Raw genomic sequence first — 13,270 nt, forward strand, 5'->3', positions numbered from 1 at the left:
CAGTGACGTCCAGTTAGGTAGCGAGGTGACTGATTGTGATGCGTCGATCATCTCGAATGAAAGTATCCGCACGTTCCAAAGCTGCCGGCCGGCACGTGGAAGATGGACAGGTTTGCGTGACCTTGTTGAGTTGATGACAGGACGACTCGCCCAACGATTCACCGTGCTTTTGTTTACTACCCGGTCTGCATAGGTATTATGCAAGAGCTAATGAATACCTGCGACGCAACGGTTTCCCGCCGAAAGAAACCCAATGACAGGACACTGCTTGGAACGCATCTCCGTTGCAGGTGTCATTTTAAAGCTTACGTACAGCGCCACCAACTATCGGAACACGGGGCTGAAATGGGAATATCCCAAGATGTAACTGACAGAGAAAATGAACGTGTTGTATTACTTTTTGAATGCCCTTCATAGACAAAACAGACACGATCGCGGGATGTAGGATCTGTGCTGTTGCTAAGTTCAATTTCATTGTTTCATGTCTGATTGCTAAGCAGAGGATCCTGGTTCCATTCCCAGGACTGAAGGTATTTTTTCTTGTTAGGTGGACTGGTATGGGGTCCACTCATCCTCATGGCGTCAATATACCAATTGAGGATCTACTTGAGTGTGAAGTGGCGGCTCCGAGGTCTGGAAAGCCGAAAAAGGCCGGGAGAGCGGTGTTGTGAGCGGCTGCCCATCCATGCTGCATCCGAATGATGAAATACAGCAGAGGACGACATGGCGGCGGGGTTCATGCGAACCGCTTAACGATAATGGCCGCATGGTTACTTCGAAAAGACCACGGTCCATTATCATCCTTATCATTCACCCAGTTCGATTTTCTGCTCCTTCTCTGCTGAGCCGGTCGCTGACGAGATGTCAAAGCCTAACTTCCTTCTTGTCATCATCAGCACAAACACATAAGTGCAGCTCCACATCTAATCGTCAGTCATCTTAATTAAATGCTAATTTTTATGTGGCAACTTTAGTAGACTACTGGTCATTAAAATTGCTACACCAAGAAGAATGCAGATGATAAACGGATATTCATTGGAAAAATATATTATACTAGAACTGACATGTGATTATTATCACGCAATTTGGGTGCATAGATCCTGAGAAATCAGTGCCCAGAACAACCAATTCTGGCCGTAATAACGGCCTTGATACGCCTGGGCATTGACTCAAACAGAGCTTGGATGGCGTGTACAGGTACAGCTGCCCATGCAGCTTCAACATGATACCACAGTTCAGCAAGAGTAGTGAATGGCGTATTGTGACGAGCCAGTTGCTCGGCCACCAACGACCAGACGTTTTCAATTGATGAGAGATCTGGAGAATGTGCTGGCCAGGGCGGCAGTCGAACGTTTTCTGTATCCAGGAAGGCCCGTACAGGACCTGCAACATGCGGTCGTGCATTATCCTGCTGAAATGTAGGGTTTCGCAGGGATCGAATGAAGGGTTGAGCCACCGTTTATAACACATCTGAAATGTAACGTCCAATGTTCAAAGTGCCATCAATGCGAACAAGAGGTGACCGAGGCGTGTAACCAATGGCACCAGATACCATCACGCCGGAGATACGCCAGTATGGCGATGATGAATATACGCTTCCAACGTGCGTTCACCGCAACGTGGCCAAACACGGATGCGATCATCATGATGCTGTAAAGAGAACCTGCATTCATCTGAAAAAATGACGCTTTGCCATTCGCGCACCCAGGTTAGTCGTTGAGTACACCATCGCAGGCGCTCCTGTCTGCGATGCAGCGTCAAGGGTAACCGCGGCCATGGTCTCCGAGCTGATAGTCCATGTTACTGCAAACGTCGTCGAACTGTTCGTACAGATGGTTGTTGTCTTGCAAACGTCCCCATCCGTCGACTCAGGGATCGAGGCGTTTCTGCACGATCCGTTACAGCCATGCGGATAAGATGCCTGTCATCTCGACTGCTAGTGATATGAGGCCGTTGGGATCCAGTACGACGTTCCGTATTACCCTCTGGAACCCATCGATTCCATATTATGCTAACAGCCATTGGATCTCGACCAACGCGAGCAGCAGTGTCGCGATACGATAAACTGCAATCGCGATAGGCTACAATCCGACCTTTATCAAAGTCGGAAACGTGATGGTACGCATTTCTCCTCCTTACACGACCCATCACAACAACGTCTCACCAGGCAACGTCGGTCAACTGCTGTTTGTGTATGAGAAATCGGCTGGAAACATTCCTCATGTCAGCACGTTGTAGGCGTCGCCAACGGCGCCAACCTTGTGTGAATGCTCTGAAAAGCTAATCATTTGCATATCACAGCATCTTCTTCCTGTTGGTTAAATTTCCCGTTTGTAGCACGTAATCTTCGTGGTGTAGCAATTTTAATGGTCAGTAGTGTAGTTCGCGAAGAATGTTTCAGTGCGCTCGAATAAACTCAACATTACTTAAAATGAAAGTTTCGTCCTGTAACCGTGAGTTCGCTGTGCGTGGCTAACTTAATCGATGTGATTATTAGTTTCAGGAGGCAAGGGACAGAGTTCGATTCGCGATTCCTCGTACAGTTTTAAACTTGGAAAGGCAATTTATTTCAGTTTTACAGATAACCCCACTAGTCAACAATGTCCTACTGCTTGTAGCTTATTCTAGAACGAATGTTAACGAATCAAAATCTTTTTTCTCAAATTTTTTCATTTGTCCATCATTTACTTTTCATTTTTCTGCGGGCTCACAGCACTTGGTAGCATTTGCAGTAAACTACAGCAGGAGAGAAATATTTGTATTTGCTTTAGTGTATGACATATGGCCGGGAGAGCGGTATTCTGAATACATGCCTCTCCATATTCTCATCCAGTGAGGTCTGTGGGCTGAGCTTAGTTTTTCTTTAGTGTATGGCAACACATGTGTTTTGTCGAACAGGTGCCGGTTTCAGTTCCAAGCAGGTACAGCTCCTGGCGCACTGCCATTACAATCGCTTTCCCGGGAATTACATCATTATAGTGATAATGAAACCGCTAAAGTTGTAGAGTTGGTGAAAACAAATGGGTTAAAATGGAACCTGTTTCTAAAAGAAGCTCGTTAAGCTGGAGTCGTGCAGGAAGGAAGATTGAGGTTTAACTTCTCATCGAGGAAGACATCGCTATAGGTGAAGCACATCAGATAGTCTAGGTATCGAGACTGGGATTTGAATACAGTTCCTCTTGAATATGTGTTCAGTGTCTTTACGATTATACCAACTCGCTCGGTCGTGAACGAAAATTAGTCAACTATATGTATTGCCTGCACCTGATAGGAATACGCGCTACAGGTATGTTACAGAAGGTCGGGTGTGCATTGTGACATGCGCTAGAAAAAATAGAATTCATTAATGCAATTATGCAAACGCTAAGACTGTGAATGAATGGAGCAGTTCGAGTGACGTAAATATGTTAAATCGTCTCACCTCTTCAATGCACCGATACCTCTGAAGTAATATCTCCATGTGTGTGTGTGTGTGTGTGTGTGTGCGTGTGTGTGTGTGTGTGTGTGTGTGTGTGTTTACATGGTATCATTAGGCGCTGTTTCAATAATTTACTGATTACTGATACTGTTACTGTTTATGCAAATACTGATATGGCGTTTTTCGTTGTGATACACTTTAGTTTCTATTAAGTTTAAATATGGTTGGTTGTAGGGTTTATTCGTCTATTTCTTGCTTACAGTTTGGATCAGGTGTCTGCATGAATGTTTCCCTAGAATGTTCCTCTTTGTCACTAGCAGTGTACGGGAAAATAAATAAAAACACGGGGAGACCATAAACGGCGGACAATGGAGCACAACAAAGCTGTCCATTAAGTGTACTGGTTAGGCAATGCTTTCTCGCTCTACGAGTAAAACAGACCAAAGGCCGCCGAAGGCTGAATGGAGCGAGAGGGCGACTCTTTTCCCGTTCCCTACAGCATACTTCGTAATCCTCCTACTGTACGTGTTGTCATCGATTCTCTTTCAGTAACAGGCATTTTCCGATGACCTTCACGCAGTTTAGAATGTCACTGCAAATATCAGCACTCGGCAATGCATTTAGTAAAGCGTGAAAGCCAGCAGACAAATCAACATTTCAAGAAAAAAATTCGCTAATTCTTCTACTTTAGTTTGCAGTAATATCGAATGTTCCAACAAAAATCATTGTGAGCGACATAAATTCAACAAGTAGATTTTTGTTTGCTCAGGAAAACTCTTTGTATGTGAAAAATTTAAGAGTTTCTTTTCTCTCATCTACACTTACACATTTACATCTGTATGCAGTCGGATCTTGTGGCCCAGCAATAAATCCTGAGCTTGGACAACAAGGAGTCTCGGGATCGAATCCCAGTTGGATCTTAGGATTTTCACTCAGCCTTTTAGCATTCATCTCTAAATAAAGTGTAGGTTCCCCAGAAAAGACAAGAGGATCAGATTCCACATTGAACTGTAGGTCCACTGTTCCCAGTAGGGTAACTGAAACATATGATATAGATCATTTACATCATACTCCGCAAGCCACCCAACGGCGTGTGGCGGAGGATACTTCAGGCACCAGTAGCTGATCCCCCCCCTTTCCTGGACCACTCCCAAATGCCCCGTGGTAATGATCCACTCCCGAATGCCCCAGGGCAAGAATGATTATCGGCGAGTCTCTGCATTAGTTCTAATTTCTCGAATTTTCTCGCCATGGTCACTTCGTGAGATGTATGTGGGAGGAAGTAATAAGTTGTCCGATTCTTCCCTGGAGTTTGTTGAGCATCTCTGTATCGCTCCCTCGCCGACTAAACTATTTCGTGACGACACGCGCCGCTCTTCGTTGGATCTGCTCTGTATCTTCTATCAGTCCTACCTGGTAACGGCCCCAGGTAGATGAACAATACTCAAGAATAGTCGAACAAGCGCCTTGTAAGCCATTTCCTTCGTGGATGAGTTACATTTCCTCAAGATTCTTCGTGTCAATTTCAGTCTGGCATCTACTTTTCCTGCTATTTGTTTTATGTGATCATTTGACTTAAAGTCGCTCTGGGTAGTTACTCCTAGATATTTTACGGTAGGTACTGTTTATAGCAATTTGTGATCAACAATGTAGTTCTACAGTAGCAGTTTTTTCCTATGTATAAGCAATACAGGGTGTCCCACTCAAACCTGCCTGATTTCAAGGACCCAGGAGAGAAAACCACAGTAGATACGACAGTGAAAAATGCACCACATTGTACACTATCTCAAAGAATTTATATTCCCGCGTCAGAAGTGCCAAGTATCGTCACTGGAGTGTAGCATGGTCACATGAAGTGAAAATGGCGGCTCTACAGCAGCGCGAGCAAGCAATAGTATGGTTTGCAGAAACAAAATCGGCGATTACTGCGCAAAGAAATTATCGTCGTGTGTACGAATGTGATCTACCTGATGTGAAAACAATTAAGGAATGGTATAGGAATTTTCTGGCAACAGGATGTGTTGTGAAACATTCTGGCGGTGCAAATTAGGGAGTCTCAGAAGACAGTGGAGGACACCAGACACACGTTTCTCAGAAGCCCACGTAAGTCAATTCGTCAAGCATCTAGGCAACTTGATGTACCTCTGTCAACATTGCATCGTGTAGTTCACCTGCGCTTCGAATGTGTGCTTACAAAGTTCAAATTCTGCAACATCTGACGCCAAACGACAAACCACACCGACAACAATCTGCTGCGAATATGCTGCAGCATATTGATATGGATGCCAGCTTCCTGGAAAGATGTTTATTCTGAGATGAGACAACGTTTCATCTATCAGGAAGGGTTAATAGGCATACTGTTCGGATTTGGGGTTCGCAAACTCCGCACATTGTCATTGAACATGTTCGTGATAGCGGTAAACTAAACCTGTGGTGTGGGCTAATGCACGACAGGATTTTTGGACCGTTCTTCTTTGCGGAACAAACAGTGGATGAGTCAGTGTATCTGGACATGCTGGAGCAGTTTGTGTACCCCCTGATACAAGACTTAAAACCCAACGCCATTTTTCAACAAGATGGAGCTCCGCCAGTGTGGTCAACGGCCGTTCGCAAATTCCTGGATAGGAAATTTCCCAATCGTTGGATGGGTCACGGAGAACGCATTGCCTGGCCAGCACATTCACCCGACATTACGCCACTTGATTTCTTTATGTGGGTATTCGTGAAGGGCCGCGTGAATGTGACCAAAGTGGATGATATCCCTACGTTGCGACATCGTATCATTAGTGCGACTGCAAAATTAACAGAGGAAATGTTACAAAGAACTTGGCAATAAATTGAATATAGAGTCGATATTCTTCGTGCTACAAATGGTTCACATATAGAGGTGTACTGATGATAAATATATAAATTCTTTTTTTCTGGGTCTATGAAATCAGGGAGGTTTGAATGGTGCACCCTGTATGTTACATTTATTTGCCCTCAGGGCCAACTGCCAGAGCCTGTACCATTCATCAGTCATCTTCAGGTCGTTCTGAAATCTATACTGTCTCCTGGCGTTGCTGCTTTCTTGTAGACAAGATTTGACCGAGGCCACCGAGCCACATGGAATTACTATTATTATTTACGTACATACGCTGCAAACTTCTCTGAAGTGCAAGACGGTACGTAGATTGATACCGAATATTAGAGCTTTTCCCCACTGCAATCGCGTGTGGAGCGAGGGAGGAATGAATTTGCGTGCATTATGTAATTAGCCTAGTCCTTTTCTCAAGGTCGTTCTTGAAACTTTGTGAGGATGCTTTCGCCAGTTAGTTGGCGTCAATCTTCAAGCGTCCGCCAATTGAAGTGGCGCAAACAAACCTGTGACCATTCGTGTCGCCCTTCTTTCCACACGTTCTCTACCCCATGTCAGTTCTGTTTGGTGTGGGCTCACACAATAGAGCAGTAGTGTAAGATGATACGCACAAGTTATTTGTAAGCATTGCGCTTTGTAGACTGATTGCCACCTGTGTTACCTAAGACTGCCGGCCGCTGTGACCGAGCGGTTCTAAGCTCTTTAGTCTGGAACGACGCTGCTGCTAGGGTCGTAGGTTCGAATCCTGCCTCGGGCATGGATGTGTGTGATGTCCTTAGGTTAGTTAGGTTTAAGTAGTTCTAAGTCTAGGGGACTGATGACCTCAGATGTTAAGTCCCTTAGTGCTTAGAGCCATTGCATTTACCTAAGAGTGGGTCTATGTCATCATTCCGTTTCATATCCCTACAAAGTGTTGCACTCAGCTACACTCCTGGAAATGGAAAAAAGAACACATTGACACCGATGTGTCAGACCCACCATACTTGCTCCGGACACTGCGAGAGGGCTGTACAAGCAATGATCACACGCACGGCACAGCGGACACACCAGGAACCGCGGTGTTGGCCGTCGAATGGCGCTAGCTGCGCAGCATTTGTGCACCGCCGCCGTCAGTGTCAGCCAGTTTGCCGTGGCATACGGAGCTCCATCGCAGTCTTTAACACTGGTAGCATGCCGCGACAGCGTGGACGTGAACCGTATGTGCAGTTGACGGACATTGAGCGAGGGCGTATAGTGGGCATGCGGGAGGCCCGGTGGACGTACCGCCGAATTGCTCAACACGTGGGGCGTGAGGTCTCCACAGTACATCGATGTTGTCGCCAGTGGTCGGCGGAAGGTGCACGTGCCCGTCGACCTGGGACTGGACCGCAGCGACGCACGGATGCACGCCAAGACCGTAGGATCCTACGCAGTGCCGTAGGGGACCGCACCGCCACTTCCCAGCAAATTAGGGACACTGTTGCTCCTAGGGTATCGGCGAGGACCATTCGCAACCGTCTCCATGAAGCTGGGCTACGGTCCCGCACACCGTTACGCCGTCTTCCGCTCACGCTCCAACATCGTGCAGCCCGCCTCCAGTGGTGTCGCGACAGGCGTGAATGGAGGGACGAATGGAGACGTGTCGTCTTCAGCGATGAGAGTCGCTTCTGTCTAGGTGCCAATGATGGTCGTATGCGTGTTTGGCGCCGTGCAGGTGAGCGCCACAATCAGGACTGCATACGACCGAGGCACACAGGGCCAACACCCGGCATCATGGTGTGGGGAGCGATCTCCTACACTGGCCGTACACCTCTGGTGATCGTCGAGGGGACACTGAATAGTGCACGGTACATCCAAACCGTCATCGAACCCATCGTTCTACCATTCCTAGACCGGCAAGGGAACTTGCTGTTCCAACAGGACAATGCACGTCCGCTTGTATCCCGTGCTACCCAACGTGCTCTAGAAGGTGTAAGTCAACTACTCTGGCCAGCAAGATCTCCGGATCTGTCCCCCATTGAGCATGTTTGGGACTGGATGAAGCGTCGTCTCACGCGGTCTGCACGTCCAGCACGAACGCTGGTCCAACTGAGGCGCCAGGTGGAAATGGCATGGCAAGCCGTTCCACAGGACTACATCCAGCATCTCTATGATCGTCTCCATGGGAGAATAGCAACCTGCATTGCTGCGAAAGGTGGATATTCACTGTACTAGTGCCGACATTGTGCACGCTCTGTTGCCTGTGTCTATGTGCCTGTGGTTCTGTCAGTGTGATCATGTGATGTATCTGACCCCAGGAATGTGTCAATAAAGTTTCCCCTTCCTGGGACAATGAATTCACGGTGTTCTTATTTCAATTTCCAGGAGTGTATTTTTATGAGTTCACTGATTGCAGTGGAGATTCACTGATCTTATCGGCTAAATATATTTTTTCGTTTTTTGAAGTGCACAGTTTTACGTTTCTGTACATTATAAGCTAATTAGCAGTTTGTGCACCACTGTGAAATTTTCCCAAGGTCTGACTGGACATCTGTGCAGCTTCTTTCAGGAAGTTTCTTATTATACTCGTGGAAAACTGCGTCGTCTGACGCCTTCCTAAGTGGCAGCGCCCACTTCTTCCAATCTGACTACGTAGGCGTGTACTGACGCCAATTGAAAGATACACTATATGATCAAAAGGATCTGGACACACCCAAAAAACACACGATTTTCATATTATGTGCATTGAGCTGCCACCTACTGCCAGGTACTCCATATCAGCGACTTCAGTAGTCATTAGACACCGTGAGAGAGCTGAATGGTGCGCTCCGCGGAGCTCACAGACTTCGGAACTTGTTCAGGTGATTGGGTGTCACTTGTGTCGTACGTCCGTACACGAGATTTCCACACTACTAAACATCCCTAGGTGCACTGTTTCCGATGTGATGGTGAAGTGGAAACGTGAAGGGACACGTACAGCACAAAAGTGTACAGGCCGGACTCATCTGTTGATTGACAGAGACCGCCGACTGTTGAAGAGGGTTGTAATGTGTAAAAGCAGACATCTATCCAGACCATCACACAGGAATTCCAAACTGCATCAGGATCCACCGCAAGTACTATGACAGTTAGGCGGGAGGTGAGAAAACTTGGATTTCGTGGTCGAGCGGCTGCTCATAGCCACACATAACGCCGGTAAATACCAAACGACGCCTCGCTTGGTGTAAGGAGCGTAAACATTCGACGATTGAACACTGGGAAAACGTTGTGTGGAGTGACGAATCACTATGCACAATGTGGCGATCCGGTGACAGGGTGTGGGTATGGCGATTGTCCGGTGAACGTCATCTGCCAGCGTGTGTAGTGCCAATAGTAAAATTCGGAGTGTTATAGTATGGTCATGTTTTTCGTGGAGGGGGCTTGCACTCCTTGTTGTTTTGCGTGGCACTATCACAGCACAAGCCTACATTGATGTTTTAAGCACCTTCTTGCTTCCTACTGTTGAAGACCAACTCGGGGATGGCGATTGCACCTTTCAACACGATCGAGCACCTGTTCATAATGCGTGGCCTGTGGCGGAGTGGTTACACGACAATATCATCCCTGTAATGGACTGGCCTGCACAGAGACCTGGCCTGAATCTTATAGAACACCTTTGGGATGTTTCGGAACGCCGACTTCGTGCCAGGCCTCACCCACCGACATACGAGGGTCAGTCAAAAAGTAATGCTTCCTATTTTTTTTTTCTACGTTTAATTGTCAGGAAATTTAAATGCAATTACATAGGTGGAAAACCACAACATTGAGGATCATTTTGTCATTTTTCAATGTAATCTCCGCCCATCTCTACAGTTTTGGTCCATCTTTGAACAAGGGCATGTATCCCAGCACGGTAAAAATCACAGCTCTGCTTCCTAAGCCATTGACGCACGGATGTTTTGACGGCCTCCTCATCTTCAAAATGAATCCCACGATGAGCTTCTTTTAGTGGCCCGAACAGATGGAAGTCTGATGGTGCCAGGTCAGGGCTGTATGGGGGATGAGGCAAAACTTCCCATCCAATTTTGACAATCTCGTCAGAGGTGTGACGACTGGTGTGTGGTCTTGCATTGTCATGCAAAAGAACACCTGCCATTGATTTTGTTGGGCGAACTCGCTGAAGACGTGCTTTAAGTTTTTTGAGGGTTGTGACGTATTGAACAGAATTTATTGTGCATCCCTGCTCCAAAAAATCAACCAGAATCACACCCTCTGTATCCCAGAAAACTGTTGCCATAACTTTCCCTGCCGATCGCACAGTTTTGAATTTTTTCTTCCTCGGCGAGCTTGTGTGACGCCACTCCATTGACTGCCTCTTTGATTCGGGTTCAAAAAAATGCACCCATGTTTCGTCCCCGGTCACAATTTTTTTCAGAAACTCATCTCCCTCCAAACGGAAGCGCTGCAAGTGTTGGGAGGCTATTGTTTTCCTTGCCTCTTTATTCTGATCGGTTAACATTCTTGGAACCCACCGTGCACAAACTTTTGAGTACCCCAATTGTTTAATAATCGTGATCACACTGCCTTTACTAAGAGAAATACTGCGACACACTTCATCTGCAGTCACCCGACGGTCACCACGAATGATGTCATCAACTTGCTGAATGTTGTGTGGAGTCACTGCACTCACCGGCCTGCCGCTCCGCTTTTCGTCAGTCAACGGTGTTTGCCCTTCAGCTTCCTTACAACGACGAACCCATCGTCTAACAGTGCTGACATCCACTGTCACAACACCATACACCTTCTTCAGTCTTTCATGAATGCGTATGGGCGTTTCACCTTCTGCATTCAAGAATTCAATCACACAACGCTGTCTCAAACGAACATCGATGTCGGCCATCTTACAAACTTCTGCTGTGCTGCCACCTGTTGACACAGAAAGTTACTACTGCAGTGGATTGCAGAAGAAGGTTTTAACTTAATTTTTTTAAGTAGAAAAAAAAATGAGAGGCTTTACGTTTTGACCGACCCTCGTATATAGCTCTCCTCAGTGCATTATTCCGTGAAGAATGGGCTGCCTTTCCCCAAAACACCTTCCAGCAGCAGATTGTACGTATGCCTGCGATGGTGGAAGTTGTCATCAAGACTAAGGATGGGCCAAAACCATACTGAATTCCAGCATCGCCACGAACTTTTAAGTACTTTTCAGCCAGGTGTCCGGATATTTTTGATCACACAGTGTATATACCGAATAAATTAATGATAAATATTACTGATTCCTATGGCACACAAAACAGGTCATAACACTGTTGAAGAAGCAACGAAAAACGCATGCCAAATTTAAAAGTACGCAGAATTTCCAAGATTGGTGAAGTTTCACAGAAGCTCTAATTTAGCTCGGATATCTATGCAAAATGCTTTTAATAGTTTTCACAATGAAACTCTGCCTCGAAATCTAGCAGAAAACCCAACGGGATTCTGGACGTATGTAGAGAACTCGAGGGGAAGACGCAATCAGTAGCTTCACTGCCCGATAACAGCGATGGCGTTACTGATGACAGTGCCTATAAGGCAGAGATAGCGGACACATTTCTTCAAAATTCGTTCACCGAAGAAGACGAAGTAAATACTCCAGGCTTCGAATCAAGAATAACTGCCAAAGTGAGTAACTTACAAGTAGAAACCTTCGGCGTAGTGAAGCAGTTTAAATCACCTAATAAAAGGAAGACCTCCGATCCGTATTGTATACCTGGCAGGTTCCTTCCAGAGTATCTTGATAGGATAACTTCGTAGTTAAAAGTAATAAACAACCGCTCGCTCACAGAAGGATCCGTACCTAAAGACTTGAAAGTTGCACAAGCCACACCAATCCCCAAGAAAGGAAATACGAATAATCCAATGAATTACAAACAAATATCGCTAACGTCGAATTGCAGTAGGGTTTCGGAACGTACACTGTGTTCGAACATTATGAGTTATCTCGAACAAAACAATTAATTGACAAACAGTCAACACGGTTTCACAAAATATCGTTCTTGTGAAACAGAACTAGCTCTTTATTCTCACGAATTAATGAGTTGTATCAAAAAGGGATGTCAAATTACACATTTTTAAGTTTCGAGAAGGCTTTTGACAACGTTCATCATAAGCGATTTGCCTACGAGGTACCTTCCTAGTTGTGTGACTGGATTCGTTATTTCCTGTCAAAAGGGTCGCAGTGTTATGAACCCTCTGCTGTTCCTGATCTACATAAATAACATAGGGGACAATCTGATTAGCCCTTTTAGATTGTTTGCTGAAGATACTGTCATTTATCGTCTTACAAAGGCATCATATGATTAAAACTAATAGCAGAATGATTTAGGCAACATACCTGTTTGGTGCGAAAAGTGGTAATTTGCTCTAAATAATGAAAAGTGAGAGATCATCCACATGAGTACTAAAAGAAATCCGCTAAATATCTGTTACACGATGAGTTTCACAAACCTAAAGGCTAAATTCAATTGAATACTTAGGGACTACAAATACGAATATCGAGTACATAGATAATGTTGTGGGGAAAACAAACCGAAAACTACGATTTATTGGCAGAGCACTTAGAAAATGCAACAGGTGTGCCAAAGAGATTGCTTACACTACGCTTGTCCGCTATTTTCTAGAGTGTTGCCGTGGGTTTGGAGTCCGCATCAGATAGGAATGATGGAGGACATGAAAAAAGTTCACAAAGGGACAGCTCGTTTTGTATTATCATGAAACAGTCGAGAGTACCACGGATATGATACGCGAATTGAGGTAACAATTGTTAAAGCAAAGGCGTTTTTCGTTGCGGCAGCATCTTCTAGCGAAATTTCAATCACCAACTTTCTCCTCAGCTGGCCGAGGTGGCGGAGCGGGTCTAGGCGCTTCAGTCCGGAACGGCGCGACTCCTACGGTCGCAGGTTCGAATCCTGCCTCCGGCATGGATGTGTGCGATGTCCTTAGGTTAGTTAGGTTTAAGTAGTTCTAAGTTGTAGGAGAATGATGACCTCAGATGTTAAGTCCCATAGTGCTCAGACCCA

General features: G+C 45.8%; 1 protein-coding gene across 1 annotated transcript in view; it reads right to left on the reverse strand.

Annotated features, from left to right (window-relative positions):
• The window catches only part of LOC126335484 (L-threonine 3-dehydrogenase, mitochondrial), a 265,944-nt gene that overhangs the window by 251,621 nt on the left and 1,053 nt on the right, over positions 1 to 13,270 (reverse strand). The gene's annotated exons all lie outside the window — the stretch shown is intronic.

Source organism: Schistocerca gregaria, chromosome 2, assembly GCF_023897955.1.
Source record: "Schistocerca gregaria isolate iqSchGreg1 chromosome 2, iqSchGreg1.2, whole genome shotgun sequence".
Classification (NCBI taxonomy): Eukaryota; Metazoa; Arthropoda; class Insecta; order Orthoptera; family Acrididae; genus Schistocerca; species Schistocerca gregaria.